At 42.6% G+C, this 17609-nt stretch overlaps 1 protein-coding gene across 3 annotated transcripts in view; it reads left to right on the top strand.

The window, feature by feature from the left end:
- The first annotated feature begins 478 nt into the window (after positions 1-478).
- FMN1 (formin 1) overlaps positions 479-17609 on the top strand; it is a 428640-nt gene continuing 411509 nt past the window's right edge. For 2 of the 3 annotated variants that reach the window (XM_027066879.2, XM_027066877.2), the window contains exons 1-2: positions 479-600; positions 1079-1201. The gene's annotated coding sequence lies outside the window, so the exon portion shown is untranslated. Of the gene's footprint in view, positions 601-1078; positions 1202-16502; positions 16568-17609 lie in introns of all 3 variants that reach the window. The other variant, XM_053224212.1, reaches the window with a different exon arrangement.

The raw sequence follows: 17609 nt of genomic DNA, 5'->3' as shown, positions 1-17609 counted from the left end.
GGGGGTGCAGGGGCAGGGAGCGATGACCAGACCACTGGAGCGGCAAAGCCTCGCGGGATCTCCGTGGCGTGGAACCTCAGGAACGGTGAGAGTCATACACCTGCTCCCTTCCCCCAATCGCTGCGACCAGCCCAGAGCGTGCGCTTTGAGGGGGCCCGGGCGCCGGCGAGCTGGGGGCAAGGAGCCGAGGGATTGGCTATTGCCCTCGCTGTTCACCTTTGACCTATCCTAACAACACGGCCTCCAACCCAGCCGCCCGGGCTTGAGTTGCCCAATAACCTCACCGCGCCCTAGCCAGGCCCAGCGGCTCCGCTGCTGATTGGGCCCCGTCCCTTCCCGCTCCTCCTTGCCATCTGCCCACCCCGGGCGCCGCTGCACGTTTCCATTGGCCATCAACCCTGCCTATCAGTCCACGGCTCACCTCCCCCAAACAGCCGGCCGAGCCGGCGCGTGCTAGGGAGGCGGGGCCTCTGGGCTGGGGGCGGGGCCGGGGCGGGGCCTCGGCCGAGGCTGGTGCAGCGGTGGCTTTGGGCTCTGGCTCTGGACTCCAGCGCAGCATCCTCGCTGCAGCCGCTACGGCTGGCTGCTGCACTTGGTCAGGTAAAGAGAGCCTTGTCTGTCCTGCTGGCGGTCTGCTCCACCTCTTCTCCCTCCCGACCACAGGCTGTGTGTTCCGCCTCTCGGGGCCTCAGGGCTCTCGGAAAGAGGCATCGAATCCGTTTTGCCCCGTTACCTTCCTTTCCTCCCCTTCTGCGTCCGTTTCTCAAGCTCCCCAACCAAGCGGTGCCAAAGTCTGTTAGCGGGGCTCCCCGGGTCACCCTAACGCTCCTCACTACAGAACTGTCGTTAACTCTCAGGTCCCAGCGCCCGTGTGCAGTCTCCTTTCCAGCTTGGCACAGGAAGGGTGCAAGGGCGGGCGTGGAAGGGAGGGGTGCAACGCTTCATTTTGAAGCTGGATGTGTTTAGTTCACAAGGGGAATACCTTAGTGGGGTTGATTTGGGAACGTTACCTGCTTCAGGATGATGATTGGCAATGACTAGAAGGATATCTGTTGGTGCTTTGTGCTTATATTTATAGGTGACATTCACCATCACCGTTTTCTTCTTTCACGAACATCATCATCACGACCATCACCGTCAACATTTCTTTTCCTCCATCAGAACCCTTCAAGTTCTGCAAAGGCAGGCTCTGTTCAGGCATGTAAGTGCTGACTCCCCCAAATACAAGCAGTGTCCTTGCCCCCTAAGGCCAGAGCCAAGTCTTCATTTAACTCAAGGCCAAGTAGCTGGGAGTGGGGTATGAATGGGGAGAGTTTCCTTATCCCTATTTGCCGTTGAGATTGCCACAGAAAACCCTTTGCTTTAATCATCCACACTGCTGTTTGCTGACTATGGAGAGTTTGACATTGGCAATCACACAATCTGATGGACTGAATGCAGAGTCCAGGACCTGGGATAGAGGCCTATGTAATACGGGTGCTTCAGCCACGGAGAAGGGAATGTCTAGACCCAAGCCTTTAAGACCGGATGAACTAGATTAGCTCTGACTTTCTTCCACAGTGGCTCCAGCTGTACCAAAGCACCATCCTTGTGGGCATATGCGTCATGTGCTATGCTGCCTTGGGGGATCTAAGTTCCTGGGAGAGAGAATTATGTTGTCTATAGCAGGTAGCGTCTTATGACCACAGGATTGGGATTCAGCAGCCATTGCTTAGCTTTTCAGGGCTTAGTACAAGATCACTTGATGCTCAGATTTATTAAACCTTTTTCAGGAGGGGAAAACAGTGCAACTGAGAGTTGCATACCAGATTAACTGTCATTGTGGAAAATATTGCTTTAAAAGTGTTTATAAGTCCCAGGTCTTGGTCAGACATATCTAACCAGTCTCCTTTCTCTCACCTGTGGTTATAGCCCCATAGTAGGACCAATGAATTCAATGCCTTTAGATATACTGCAGGGTGGAAGGAGCAGTGACCTCACTGGAGGGAAACAATGAATAAAAGTTGGAAGACAGTATATCATAATGGTTAAATCCATAAACCTGTCATATGAATTCCAATCCTGGATGAACTACTTACTAGCTGAGTGATTTTGGCAAGTCATTTATTCCCTTGAACTTTAGTTTCTTATTTGTAAAATGGGGGTAATATTTCCGGCCCCATAGAGGAAGTTGTAAGGATTAAATGAGAGAGTATAGTTAAATGCTTAGTAGTTCCTGGTACATAGTAAGTGAGGAATGACTGGTAATCATTCTTGATAATACTTGCCAACAAGGATAATAAAGGCTAGTGTTCTGTCCCTAAACATGCATCCCCCCCGTGGCTTTTTACTTTTAGTTCTTAAAACTGATGCTAATGGGAGATGGCAGCTTTGAGGTTCCTCTTAGGACTCCATGTTAAAGGGATGGCACTGATTGAAGCCACTTGTGTTTGGACAGACATTTCTCTCACCAGCTTGCACAAATGCTTAGCAAGCTCTTTTAAGATGCATTCGAGATGCAGCTTTAGTGAAGGTTTCTGGGCCTCTGGGCTTGTCCTAGGCTGCTCCTTTCTCCTTGGCTGTTCAATGCCCTGACTTGCTAAATTGTGCTTTTTACAGAATCACTAGTGAATGCACTGGCTTCTGCCCAGGAGAAGCAAAAACTGCTTTTCTTCAAATATCCCTGGGAATTGAAGAAAATCTAACTTACTAGCATGGGAGAACCTGTGTTTTACAATATTTTTCTTCTCTAAGAATGACATACTGTCAGTTGTATCAGGATCCTTTTCGTTGTATGGGATAGAAACCTAGCAGAAACAGTCATAAGCAAAAATGAGCATTTTTGACTAACATAACCAAGCCATGATCACACTATAATGTCTTCATGAGAAAGATAGTTCTGAGATTGAGAATTTTTTCTGGTTTGCTAGCTTGATTTCTGTGTCTTTGTTTCTATCTCTTTCAATTCTGCTCTTTTTTTTTTTTTTTGGCCTTATTATTTCCTCTTCTTTTTTCTTAAGTTTATTTATTTATTTTGAAAGAGAGAGAAAACACGAGTGGGGGAGGGGCAGGGAGAGAGAGAGAGAGAGAGAGAGAGAGAGAGAGAGAGAGAGAATCCTAAGCAGGCTCTGTGCTGTCAACCCAGAGTATGATGTGGGGCTTGAACTCATAAACTGTGAGATCATGACTGGTGCCAAAGTTAAATACTTAACTGACTAAGCGTGCCCCTAGCCTTATTATTTCCTACCACAGATGCTATCCTCTCAGTGTCTTCTTAGGCTGTAGGTTCACATCCATCTAGCTCCATAAGCTAGGTGGCTCATGTTTCCTCTAGCTCCACAGAAGAACCTCCAGAAGAACCATGATGGATTAGTACTCGGTCACAGGCTTAACCCCGCCTAGGTGGAATGTGTTTGCTAAGGAATAGCGTCCTGTGAGTCCTGTCATTGTCTGGGAGTGGATCTCACATCCTAGTCTTCTTCCCTCTCAACAAAAAAATTGGTAGAATTGTCCCCAAAGGAAGAGAAATGGGAGCAGGCTGGAGCTTGATGTGATGATAAGGACTCAGGAACCCTTCTTTCCTACCTCATGTATGGTGATTCAAAGTCTAGTTTTATGTTAAAGCTTTGGACTTGAGCATGTGATCCCAGGCATTAATGCATTTTAGATGATTTTGACTTTAACATTTTTTTTTAATTAAAACCTTATTTGCATAATTGTGAAAATTCGCCAGAGATACTTAATAATATACAGTGATTCCAGTCTTGGTAGATCATGTTTGGGGGTTACTCATACTCTCTTGTTGGGGCTTTGTTTTAACAGGAGCCATTATTTTTAGAGGTGCATAGTCTCTGTGTTAAAAATCAGCTTTATTCTCAGCAGGTCCCAGCCTGTGTGTTGACAGAGTTACAGCCATTAATCTGATTTGCTTGATCTTGTAGAGATGCTAAACCATGGGAATTGTATCCTCATGGAGTAAATATGAGCTTGCACCAACAGGCTGGCCTTGTGAGGGAATTGAAACATCCCTGTGTTTAACATCTGAGGGGAAGTGCTGACAAAGCAGTCATCTGTATGTCCCGTAACCTAATAATTACTAAAGTGGGAAGGATGGAAAGAAGGCTGTGAACCTCCTTAACTTGTCAACGTATAAAAACAAGTCTGTAGGAAAGGGACCATTCCCTCCCACTTAGGTTTCTCAAGTTTTCTGGCTACATGTAAAATATGCCCCTGAATAATGTGTATTTTGCATTTAGGCTTTGAAAATATGATGCCGTAGTATACATATGAGGCTGGGGAGAGGGGTAGAAGACGCATCGGTCTTTCCTTTGAGCCAACTAACCTTGAAATGACCTCTGTAATTCACCTCTGCAGGAAGCGGCCTACCGGATAGGTTTTTTGATCTTGTTCTTGTGTGTTTTGTTTTGTTAAAGCTAGTTCATCTAGTTCCTTACTTTAATCAAAACTGACCTGAATTGTGTTCCATCTTATTAGGGCTATACCTATTTCTCCTTTCTGAAGTGTCACAAATCATTATTAAAGATGAACATCATTCAAATTAAGCACTTTTTTACCTTGGTCTTCTGAGTCACAGGCTATTGTAGGGGATATTTTCGAGATAGGCAGGACTTACTTTTTTTAAAAAAAATTTTTAATGTTTATTCATTTTTGAAAGAGAGAGAGAGAGAGACAGAGCACAAGCAGGGAAGGGGCAGAGAGAGAGGGGGACACAGAATCTGGAGGAGGCTCCAGGCTCTGAGGTGTCAGCACAGAGCCCAACGCGGGGCTTGAACTCACGAACTGTGAGATCATGACCTGAGCCAAAGTCGGACGCTTAACCGACTGAGCCATGTAGTCTCCCCAGGACTTTCTTTTTTAACAAGAGAAAAACAGAGTTTATTAGCATGTGTATCATGCTTACACATGGGAGTATCCAGACATGAGTAGCTCTAAGGGGTGGTGAGAACATGTGCTTATACGTAACGTCTTAGGCCAAAGGAATAGGAGTTGGGGTTTCTGGGTGGGGTAGGAAAGTTATGGGAAGTTGCCCAAGAAAAGTATGGTTAAACAAGGGTTACCTAGTAAGGTTTGTTATGCATATTTAAGTCAGTGCCTTCTCCATTAAGAAGAGTTATTAAGAGTTTTCCTCTTCCTGGCATGGGAGAAGGAGACACATTTTACAAGTGGAGATTTTCTTTATTTTTTTAATGTTTTTTTTTTTAATGTTTATTCATTTCTGAGAGACAGAGAGAACAGAGCGTGAGTGGGGGAGGGGCAGAGAGAGAGGGAGACACAGAACCTGAAGCAGGCTCCAGGATCTGAGCTGTCAGCACAGAGCCTGACTTGGGCTCGAACTCACTGACCTTGAGATCATGACCTGAGCTGAACTCTGACAGGACACTCAAGGGACTGAGCCACCCAGACGCTCGAGATTTCCTTTATAATGTACATTTCATTTACAAAAGGAAAACTTGTAAACTTGTGCTCCTTTCTTTTTTCTTTTTTTTCTTTTTTTGTTATAGCTTTTACTACATCTTCCTGAATCTCAATGGCTGTTAGCTCAAACTCACCCATATGTCAAAGAGGCATATTTTTGGGTAGTATATTCTGAAATCTCTCATTCTGCCCTTTGAAACTTCACTATTTTTTTCAGGAAGTTTCATTTAGCAATAGCCGAGTTGGTATATAGTTCTAGAGAGATTCAGGTTTGCAGGGTAAGAGATCTACAAAGGGAGAGAGAGAGAGAGAAAAAGAGAGAGAGAGAGAGAGAGAGAGAAGGAACAAGGATGAGAAAGCAGAAAAAAAACCCACAAATTTAAATGTATTGCCCCATCTCATTAAATCAGTCTCTCTGTTCTGGGAATAGGTCAGTCTAGTTAAACAGTTATTTCAGGAGGCAGTAGTATAGGTAGGGGTCAGGTGCCTAACTCAGCCATCTGTATGGTGTATGCAATCAGGCATTTAGTAGGGGGCATTTCTGTGGAGACAAAAGAAAAACAAAAGTTAATGGTTAGAACAAACTATAAGCCCAGTTTTTGAGTCCAGAGAAGACTTGGTTAATAAGATTTCTAAATGTTGGGCTTATGTCATCCTTCAGTGGTGGAGTTAGGACAGGCAGTGGCAGTCTGATGGTTTGCATCCTGCTTTGATTTCCTGGTTTGTGGTCTGAATGTCTCTGGCGATGGCACTGAGTGTTCCAGTGAACCTTCTGAGCGGCCTTATATAGCAACAAAGGTTGGATAAGGCAAGACTTTTTAATATTCATGTTGGTCATCAGGATCTGGGTGTTAATGGACAAGTAGCGGATGCAGGCTGAGGGTGGACCGGGGAAGGCAGATAAGGCTAAAGAGTAGGGCAGGAAATACCGTCATGTTGCCACTGTCAAGGTGCTGGTGCTGACATGCCAGGGGGAGCCCTCCAGTACATGTTTCTGTGAAGGAAGCAACAGAGAATGGGAGATGACGTGAGGAACAAGTTTAATAATCCACCCAACACAGCAGTGTATGGCTGCTCTTCTTAGGGACTGTTGCCCTGTTTAGCCCCTATGAGTATCTGTCCACACTCAGGCAGGCTCAGAGGCTTTATCCGATGATTTCCCCTGTGACACATGGAAGGAAAAATACAGATGTTTCAGAGAGAGGGGGAACCTTTCTACTTCTGAGGAGAAGCTCCCTCTGATGATCCACTCACCGTGGTAATTTGGGGAGACCATAAAAGTTTCCCAAACCTTGACATTGGCACAAATGAAGTTCCAATGAAATTCTCTGCAAGAATAGTATCATCTGTGGCAGAAAGGAAACCCTTCTGAGTGGCGCTGAGACAGTGCTGTCTCATGCTCCCCAAGATAGCTCCTTCAGGTGTCTGGGTTTCTTTCCGTATTACAGAGCAGCTTTTCTCCTCTTTGATGTTGTAAAGATGGCTGAGTTAGGACGGAGAAAGGATTTTAGAATTATAGTTACTGTCCTAGCATTTAACGATCTATGTGTTCGGGCCCCTGGAGGCAGTAACTAAAATCTTCATCACCATTTCCAGAGGGTGCGCTCATGTTGCTGCTTTGTTCCGTTCACTGATTGAAAGCCCATCCCCATGGTCTTCACCCTGCCAGTACTAATAAAGCCTATTTCTCACCTTTACACCATGGAGTCCATATAACTTGTTGATGTTCTTCTTAGAGTAAAATATCCTCAAAGTCTATCCCAAGGGCAGGCAGCAAGTGTATTTCCTCTCCGATGCTTAATGCAGGAGATTTAAGCTCCTTCCCTTGGTTACCTAAGCTGTCAGTAGGTACCTCTTTGCAGTAGGTAAGTGGTATCTTATCTCTCCTATAGATGAGCAGTTCAGGGATCAGAGAGGTTAATATGGTTACTTAAAGGTATGGCTTTAAATGGAATCTTGGTGGTATTTATTGTACCTGTTGGGTTTGCATTCTACCCTCTGTCTGTGCCCTAGTAAGCCACAGAGAACATTCCTGGCTTTGAAATTTTTTAAACTTCCAAAGCAGGATAAACCATAAATATAGTGCAGTATTCTGGGTATGGATTTAGTGAAAAGCAAGAGTTGCTTTTTTTAGGCATTAACATGATTACCCTTTCTCTTTTTAGATAAAGACAGCCACTTTAGAAAATTTTCTAGGCCTGGATCATATTTGGAAAGCTTTGCAAATAATTTTTTTAAAAGCCCACAGGTCTGCAGAAAATGGAATTCATCTACAGAATTGGCATCTGTTCTGTCCCCATTTGCCAATGTCCTCATCTCCTTTTATCTCTGTTTCTGCAGTAGCATCCTCTACCTTCTACCCACAGGAGACAACTGGCTTCTTTCTGACCCACCTAATCTCTATCACAATAAATATGAGTAGAACATAATCACACATAATAGGGGGTATTGTCCTTCTATTAAAGTCACTTTCTGATTTGTCTTAAGCTGGTCCTGATTTCCTTTAAGCTCTGAAAACATAGATCACTTCTAATTTTCATGATTATTTGAAGAACTGAAACTCCATGATACCCTAGTGTCATAAGGGAAACTGGCAGATTGAAGGGGGAAAAAAAACAAACTTACTGTTTTCTTAAGGAACATTACCTTATTTCTTACTCTATAGTTCTTATGCCCAAATTATTCTCTAGATAGTTGACAAGATTTTTTTTTAGTCGTACAGTGGAGAAAACTGAGATGGAGAGACAAAAAAGTGACTTGCCCAAGGTCACTCACGGTCAGTGGCACAGCCAAGAATAGATCCAGGTCACCCGACTCCCTGGGCTTTGTTTATTACATCATTCAACTTCTCTTGAGGAAGTAACAGCCCTGCCAGCTATAAAAAAAATGAAAGGACAGTCAACTCTCAGACTCTGTTTTGGGGACTTGGTCTTTTTTTTTTTTAATTTTTATTTTTTTCCATTTTTTCTGAAAACAATAGCTGCCAAATTGTTCACTATTAGCTAGATTTTAAGACTTTAGAACCAGTGCAGAATTTGATAAGAACAACAACATTCTGTATCTATAGTCAATAGCACTGGATTGTACACTTAAGTTGTTAAAAGGACGAATCTCATGTCAAGTGTTCTTACTAAAATAAAGACTTTTAAAAAGATAAAGACAATTCTGATATCATAGTGACAAACTGGGCACCTGACAAAGCAAAAAGTAAAGGTGGCTGAAAGCTCTAGAGTGGTTGCATATGGATCTTGTGCTCAAACCACATCCAAGGACAACATACACAAAAGAGGGAGGAGGGGCATATAGTAGAATTTTAAGTCTAAGACACTTACCTCTAGGGTGGTGTGGACCCAGGGGAATCGCATCAGGAAAACTAAGGTCATCAACAAGAAGAGAACTAGAAAAAAAATTAAGCCAATTTTTATAAAAGAGGGCTTTTAATATTACAACCAGGAGACTGATGTACAAATTTTGCTACTTGGAAAGGATGAAGTCAAATTCACAGAGGGAGAGGAAGCAGAACTAGTCCATTCTTATTTTGTTCTTATTTTGCTTGCTGTCTTTTCTATGCAAGTGCAGCCGGTGAGAATCTCCATCTACAAACACAAGTATTTAAAAAGTATCTCATCTCATAATTGCTTTTTTCAAATCATACTCTGTTTTGTTTCAAGCCTCTTCCTTCTGGAAAGGTAGAAGACCTACCCTCAGGTCTTTTTAGGGTCACACCATTCCCCAGAGTTGTATCAAGGCTCCAGGGTGTTGGCACAGTGGGGCAGCATCGGGGGGAAACCCTCTGGTCCTTGACGCATCTGACCACACAGGTTACATGGTAGTGCCGTGTTTCTGCTCACATAACTCGCTCAGTTGCAGGTATCCAGGTCATCCTTGGGCCGCAGAAATAGTTAGGTGACATATCCTCTCATCCTTCTACCTAGATGTACCACACACAGCTCTGGGGGCTTGTAGCCTCTCTGGGGACAATGCCAGAAAGCAAGGGCTGGCTCCTCCCTCCTCCTGGGTTTATAAGCCTCCCTCCCTCCTTTTCCAACAGCAGGAGGGAGCTAATTCTTCATGTTGCTTCAAGGCTCTTTATGTCCATAAACTTTATTCCTTTTTTACCTCCTTCAATAAATTCCCTATGTTCTAAGTATTTGGGATTTTGGAAAACAAAATCCAGAAATATTCTCAGGCTATTTCTCTTTCTCTCTTTACCTTCTACCTCTCCTGATGCAATGAACACCACTTATGATATCTACCTTATTGGGACTCAAGAAAAAGGGGAAAAAACAGGAGAAATAAAAAGAAATAGATTAATTACCTTTTTTTTTTTGAGAGAGAGAGAGAGAGAGAGAGAGAGAATCCTAAGAGGCCCCATGTTCAGTGTGGAGCCTAAAGCTGGTCTTGATCCCACAACCCTGGGATCATGACCTGAGCTGAAACCAAGAGTCAGATGCTCTACCAAATGAGCCACTGAGGCAACCCCGGATTGTTTTTGATCATTCTTTTTTTAGAAATACAGTGATTTGAGATATCTGTCTTATTCACATCTGTTTCCCTTTCTCTGAAAATGGCCCCAATATGTAAGTATGGGCTCCATATACATAAGAACATGTACCTGGTCAGGGTTACTTAAACCAGGGATAGAAATCTGACCCAAGGTCAGCCAATCAGATTCCATAACCCAAGAATGAGAGTTTAGGACTGAAGGATGGCAGTGACTAAGAGTCAGTGGAGTTAAGTCACAGCTAGAGAAGTGCTCCAGGGGGAGGGCCTTTGAGCCCTGTCCCAGAGGCCATTGGAAGACTCTGCCTCCTGCTCTTGGCTTTTCCACCCTTACTTCGATTTCATGAATTTGCCCACGAATTTCATGAAATTGGATCTGCCTCCATTTTTGTTAAGGTAGCCTAAATCAGGTTCAGTTGCTTGCAACCAGAAGAAATTCAAGATTGCAAAGGCAGAAACACATGGTGATGAGAAAATTGAAACTCAAGATAGGTGAAGAGATAGTAGATAGAATCTAGCTATTTAAGATGTGTTCATCTAATGATTTAAAGTGATCATTGCAAGAATTATGTCTGTGATTCTGGAACAACTTTCGGCATTTTTTTTTTGCGGACTTTTTTTTTTAATGTGTATTTATTTATTTTGAGAGAGAGAGAAGCATGAGCAGGGGAGGGGCAGAGAGAGAGGGAGACACAGAACCTGAAGCAGACTTGAGGCTCTGAGCTGTCAGCACAGAGCCAGATGTGGGGCTCAAACCCATGAACATGAGATCATGACCCAAGCTGAAGTTGGATGCTTAACCGACTGAGCCACCCAGGTGCCCCATGGACTTTTTTTTTTTTAACTGTGGGCACTGCTTTGTAGTAAGGCTGTGAACACACTAACAAACAGCCAGATGATGTGTGGGGTTTTTGAGAATGGAAGTGCTTCCATCTGAGGGCTTGCTAAAGAGACTGGGGTGACTTTGTCAGGATGAGGAGATGTCTCAAGTGTTTAAAGGGCCCTTGGACAGGAGAGGAGTTGGGTTTACAAACTCTGGTAGTAAGGACAAACACCAATGGAAAGGTATTAAGAAGTGGATTTTGGCTCAGAATAAGGGATTTTTTTTTTTACACTTATCACTGCCTTAAGGCCATGAGGTTTCCTTGTGGGCTAGAGAACAGTTTGCTATAGAAGAATTCAAGTTGAGACTGGACAGTGGTCATTCACAAAGGTTACAGTGAAAGGGAAAATCCAGAATTGGGATAGAATGGATAATTTCTATGTTGTCTCTAAATCTAAGATTCCATAATTTTCCCTATGAATTTTGTCAACTCCTAGACTAGAAAAATGCCAACCCACAACTTGACAGAATATAATAGGAGTTAAGGCATTTCGAAAATACTGTTTTATCAGATTTTTTTTCCTTTGTATGAAAAAAACAAAACAAAACAAAAACACCCACAGGCTATATCCTATCATTGAGAGAAGACATTTTCACAGAGAGAAATCTGTACTGTATCTGTACTGTACTGTAATCTGTACTGATAGTGATTAAAGACTTCACAGCCAGGTGGTTCACTGAATGGAAAACATTTTTGTAATATTAATGTAATCATGCAAAACCCAGGGAATGCTGAATTCCAGTGTCCCTGAATTTCTAGGCTACATGAACCCAAATAGACTTCTTGAGTTATTTTACAGAAGAAGTCAGAATCCCAACTCTTTTCCCAGACCTTTATAAATGAGAAAGATGTTACCGTGGCACCTTTTGTGGGACTGAAACAGGCAGTTCAGATGTTTTATCCACCACTTCCCAAGACACCACACATTAGCCAGTCCCTTTTAACAACCGTGTAACCATTTGTGTATTTTAGATTATTATTCTTAATTAGAGGGTAAGCACTGGATTATTCTAGTTTGTCATTTACCGCAGCAAGCAGATGCTGACATTCAATAATCACGTCTTAAACAAGAATGGACAAGGAAAGCCACTTAGTTTGAAATCCTGGTAAAGACTCCCATCAGATGTAGTCCAACATGAAGATTTTCATAATCCCTTTTATAATCTCTCACTCTTCATGTAAAAACCTTAAGAAATGCAAGCATACATACAACCATTCATTAGATCTCTATGTGCTATGACTTTTATAAAGAGCATTCAAAGGAATCCAGTCTCTTTTGCTTTGCAAATTGGATTCTCAAGTCATTTTAAAGACACCATTTGCGAAGTAAGTAAAAACATATTTTCTGTCTATTTTAGAGCCCAACTTGAAAAAAACATAATCATGAATGTAGGGTGTGAGGTAAAATCGTTTTAAAAATCATTTCTGGAAATGTAAAAAAAAACAAAAAGGTACAAAGAAGGAAATAACAACGATCCATATTCCCACTATATTTTGTATTCCATATTCCCTCTACTTTTGGGAAACACTTTAAACAAATCATGTATGTTGATTATCAAGAATTCAAATAAGGCAAAAAGTTACAAAGATGAGAATTAAAAAACAATCATCTCAAATACTACAGTTCTCATTGTTAACCTTAGATGAACATCATTTTATACATCTATCTATAGCTATCTACCTGTCTATATGGATGGATATTTAGATAGAAGTGCTTTTATAAAAATAAGTAGAGATGCTATTTATAACAAAAATTATTTTTAAAAAATTTCAAGCAATTAAAAAAATTGAATTGAAATTAGTCTAACATCAAATGAATGTATCTCATTTCAAGATATATTATTTCCTGAAAAAAGTCTCTTTATGGCTAAAGTATCATGAAAAGTATTAAAAAGCTGGAGTCACTGTCATTAATTATATTGCTGTTTTTATGAACTTTGTTCTTTTTTTAATGTTTATTTTTTTGAGATAGAGTGTGTGTGTGTGTGTGTGTGTGTGTGCGTGCGTGTGCGTGTGCACACGCATGAATTGGGGAGGGGCAGAGAGAGGGAGACATAGAATCTGAAGCAGTCTCCAGGCTCCTAGCTATCAGCACAGATCCTGATGCAGGGCTATAACTCATGAACAGGGAGATCATGACCTGAACCGAAGTCAGATGCCTCACCAACTCAGCCACCCAGGCGCCCCTGAACTTACTTCTTTAGACAGTATCAATCGACTTTTTTTTTTTTTTAAGATTTTATTTTTAAGTAATCTCTATACCCAACGTAGGGCTTGAACTCACAATCCTGAGACCATGATTTGTATGTTCTACCAACTGAGCCAGCCAGGCACCACAGTGACTTCCTTTTTTGGAAAGATTAACACTTTTGAAACGTCTTCTCCATTTCCTCTTACCACCTCCTGAATATTGTTAAATGTTTTATTATTTTTTCATTATTCAGGTTATGTGTCCCCTTCTGCTGTGTAGATATATTTCGAGAATTGTTTAGTGGTTGCTCTATGCTTAAATGAATCGAATGCATACAGCTCTGGGTGTGATATCTTTGTGCTTTATTTTTGGTTAAAATAATAACCCACCAACTTAACACAATCATTCATAATCTCTGATATTTAGGGTCTAAAACTGTGTAAACCACTATCATTCATCATGAAAAAATTGTTGAGTGCCTGTTTGGTGTCAAACATTGCTGAGGTCTAAACTCTCAATGCTAAATAACATATAATCTCTGCCCTTAAGAAGCAAGAGCAACCGGGGCTCCTGGGTGGTTTAGTCGGTTAAGTGTCCTACTTGGGCTCAGATCATGATCTCATGGTCCATGAGGTCAAGCCCCGCGTCGGGCTCTGTGCTGACAGCTCAGGGCCTGGAGCCTGTTTCAGATTCTGTGTCTCCCTCTCTCTTTGACCCTCCCCCATTTATGCTCTGTCTCTCTCTGTCTCAAAAATAAACGTTTAAAAAAATTTTTTTAAAGAAGCAAGAGCAACCAAAATATATTAAATTCCTAGTGTGTTAGCTCCATGAGAACTGCTTAATTATTTCTTTATCCCCTGTGTCCATTATAAGGCCTGGTATTGCATAGGCTCTCAATTAATACTTGTTTAATTAAGTGGGACTTTATGTGCTGCAAACTGGGGTAAGTGCATTGAAAGCTATACCTGGGGTGCCTGGGTGGCTCAGTCGGTTGAGCGTCTGACTTCAGCTCAGGTCATGATCTCACAGTTTGTGGGACAGAGTCCCACATCTGGCTCTGTGCTGACATCTCTGAGCCTGGAGCCTGCTTCAGATTCTGTGTCTGCCTCTCTCTCTGCCCCTCCCTTGCTTGTGCTCTCTCAAAAATAAATAAACATTAAAAAATTTAAAAAACATTTTTTAAAGCTATATCTAATTTTATCTTAACAACAAACCTATTAGGTAGGCATTGATTGTCTCTTTTTATAGATGAGGAAACCAAGTCTCAGTAAATAATATCCCAAAGTTATATGATAGGATTTGACCGTAAAGTTCATTCTTTTTTCATGACACCTGGCCTGCGTCATTTATGTTGGAAATAATGGAGGAAAGAGGCACGTGAACTACTGTTTATAATACATGGGTAAGAAGTACAATAGTATGTGTACCGTCTAGAGGCTAAAGGGCTGTTTGGTGTGGAATCTCCACTCTATCAATTTTTCACTATCTGACGTTGAGCAAGCTACTTCTCTGAGCCTCAGCTTCCTATCTGTAAAATGGGATTAACAGAGAGAGGGTGAATGAAGTAACTCAGGTAAAATGTGTAACATAATGCCTGCCACCAGTGCTCAAGAAAGAGTAGCCGTTAACCCTATTTTTACAAAGTTCTCTGGATGCTCGAAGGAAGGAATAGTTTTTCCCCCGGATTTTCAGGGGAGGAGACATTTGTGCTTGGGCTCTGCTAGAAGCATAGGAATTCATTAGGTCAGAAATAGACAGCATCGTGGCAGAAAGAGAAACATGGATCATAGGACTGGAGACCTTGCCGAGATGCACCGTATTTGCATTACCCTAATTAACTCCCGAACCTTCCTTCCTTGGCTTGCACATCTCGGCAGTGTCCAAACAGGAGTATCTGTGTTTATAAAGGCCGACTTGCAAATAGACTATCGTATCTTACTGGACCATCTTCCCACTGAGAAGGTGAATTCATCTGTGTCCGTACAGCTCCGAGGAAACGTAAGGTGACGGGGCTTTAGGACTCCTGGTCCAGGAGGCCAGGGGCCATCCCAGGCCAGCTTCAGAGCCCTTGTTGGTTCTGAGAAGGAGCCTGCAGTCTGTCTGATATTCTAGAACAGTGTTTCTCAATCTCTTTTTTGTTGCCCCTCTCTTTAGACTTTTCCCTAATTGCCTCCCCATCATGAAATGTTAGTACCACAGATGAATTGCCTATCTGTTATGTACTCTATGTTTATCCCTACTTCATACACACAAAGAGTGAGATTTTTAACCCTCTCCCAAGAACCACTATGAATGAAGCAGGCTTCAGAGGGATTTCTCAGGTGGGCTGCTGTTCTGGAGCTGACCCGAAACTTGAAGGCTCTAACCGGTGTACCACAAACAGCCACTTCCACGACGATTCCTTCCAGAAAAATAATCTGGGCTACTGCACCAGCTTCCCATCTGGATCCATTCTCTCCCTTTCACAGTGTATTTTCCGTATAGCAGCCTGAGTGACCTTTGAAAAATGTAATCAGATCATGTCTCTCCCCAACTTAAAACCTTCAAGTAGCTTCCCCTTGGACTTAGAAAAAAGTTTGGATTCTATTTCATGGCCCCGAAGCCTAGCTGATATGGCTCCCATCCACCGCTCCCGTCTCTTCTGGTGCCAGCCTATGCATAGGGGAGGGTCTCCCATGGACAAAGGCCATCGGACAGAAAGTCACACATGTTTTCAGCGAGCAGCTCTCGGGGTGTGCAGATCTCTGCTGAGAGGACAGGGGTGGGCCCTGGCAGCAGTGGCCATGACACTGGAAGGGCTCAGAAGAGGGGAGTCTGGAAAGACTCCTCTGAAGCACGTGAAGTGAGGTGAGGGTCACCTCTGTGCAGAGGAGACAGCATGTGTGGAGCCTCTATCATGGGAGGGGGTGGCCTACATGTGGGCCACTGACAGGTAGCTGGCTAGGGCTTGCTTGAGATGAAGCTGGAAGATGTGGAGGTCCAATCCAATAGGGCCTTTGAGGCCAGATTAAGGGCTAAAATCTGTTTTAAGAGAGAGAGAGAGAGAGAGGCATTGAAGGGTTTTGACTGGGTGATTAGCTACAGAGGTGGTAAGGTCAGATTTTTGTTTTGAAAAGATTGCTTTGGTTTCAGTGTGAACAGCAGGCGAATGAACACAGACCAGTTTGGAGGCATTAACGTGGTAGGGTGGCTAACCAGTACTGGTTTTAGCTCACACTGAGAGGCCCACATCCTGGAAACGCCTCAGTCATGGGCAAGCTAGCACAACTGGTCATCCTGCACGGTGCAGTCATTCAGATGAGAGGTTCTAGTTGTCTTATGAAAAATGCAGGATCTTCTCTTCCCTCAACTCATTTCAGAAGTAAGAGGATCAGCATCATGATTCCCTTTTTTGGAAAGCCCCTTAGAATTGGCTACCCCAAATATACAGACAACACAGCAATACACACACACGCACGCATGCATGTGCACCTGCTTCAGGTAAGTGTGGATTGTTTTCTCTACAACAGGCCTGGTGGCATCATGTTTTTGACGTCTCAAAGCCTGGAGCCTGCCCAAGTGAAGGTTGATCTAGGTAAGAAGGTGGACAAAATCATTGGCGTGCCTTGTACTTCTGCTCACTATCAAGCTGCACCTTGGGCCTGGGCTCCTATGCAGTGTCTTCATCCCCACTATCCTGGTCACAGCTTTGCTTTCCTTCCCTAGTCCCAGGAACGCTTGTTTTTTGACCATGCTGTACTACGGAGCACTTTAGTATCTGTCAGTTGCCCCACAATAAAATAAATATTATCAATCTTAGATCTCAGAACTGTCTCTGCACCCCCTTTTCTAACTGTTCCCACTGTTTTCTAGTTCACTAGGTAGAAGACTTTTGTTACTAAACCATCAGAAAGAATCGAGGGAGGAATACTGCTCCTCCTTCTGTAAATAGCTAACTGGGCCCACTCTGTCAGACACCGCTTTAAATACTGGACATGTATATTTACTAGTATTTGTATTAAGAAATGGGTGACACATTGGGCAGACTTTTATTAAGCACCCATGATTTTCTAATTAATCTCTCAAGCACAGGACATAGGCCACAACCTGAAACAAAGCTCTTCCTTTCGTGGTGGTTATGTTCTACAGTGTGGACGGGAGAGACCAAGAAACCAGTGTGTGTGTGTGTGTGTGTGTGTGTGTGTGTGTGTGCGCGCGTGTGTGTGTGTGTGTAATGTGGCAGGTGACAAGTCCCTTAGACATATCAGGGTAAGGGCTAGAGAGTGACATGGCCTTGGTGATTCATATCGAGTCACCAAGGAAGACTTTTTATGAGGCATCATTTGAGTGGACACCTGAAGGTGGCTAGAGACTAAGTCATCAAGATTTTGAGGCAGTTCAGGCAAAGGGAACAATTTAAAATTGTTATTTTAAATATTAAATATTTTAATATTTTATTTTATTAAACTTGTTATTTTAAATATTAAAATAATATTTTATATATGCATATATATATACATACACACATACATATATATATTTGGCTTATGGTTGAATCTTGGAATCTAGTCTTTCATTTTTTTTCAGGCATTGTTCAAAGTGTCATAAATCCATTTACCCCCCCCCCTTGCTCAGTA

The sequence above is a fragment of the Acinonyx jubatus genome, chromosome B3, assembly GCF_027475565.1.
Source record: "Acinonyx jubatus isolate Ajub_Pintada_27869175 chromosome B3, VMU_Ajub_asm_v1.0, whole genome shotgun sequence".
Classification (NCBI taxonomy): domain Eukaryota; kingdom Metazoa; phylum Chordata; class Mammalia; order Carnivora; family Felidae; genus Acinonyx; species Acinonyx jubatus.
Note: the sequence above shows the minus strand (reverse complement) of the source record. Positions and strands in the feature narration are given on the sequence as shown.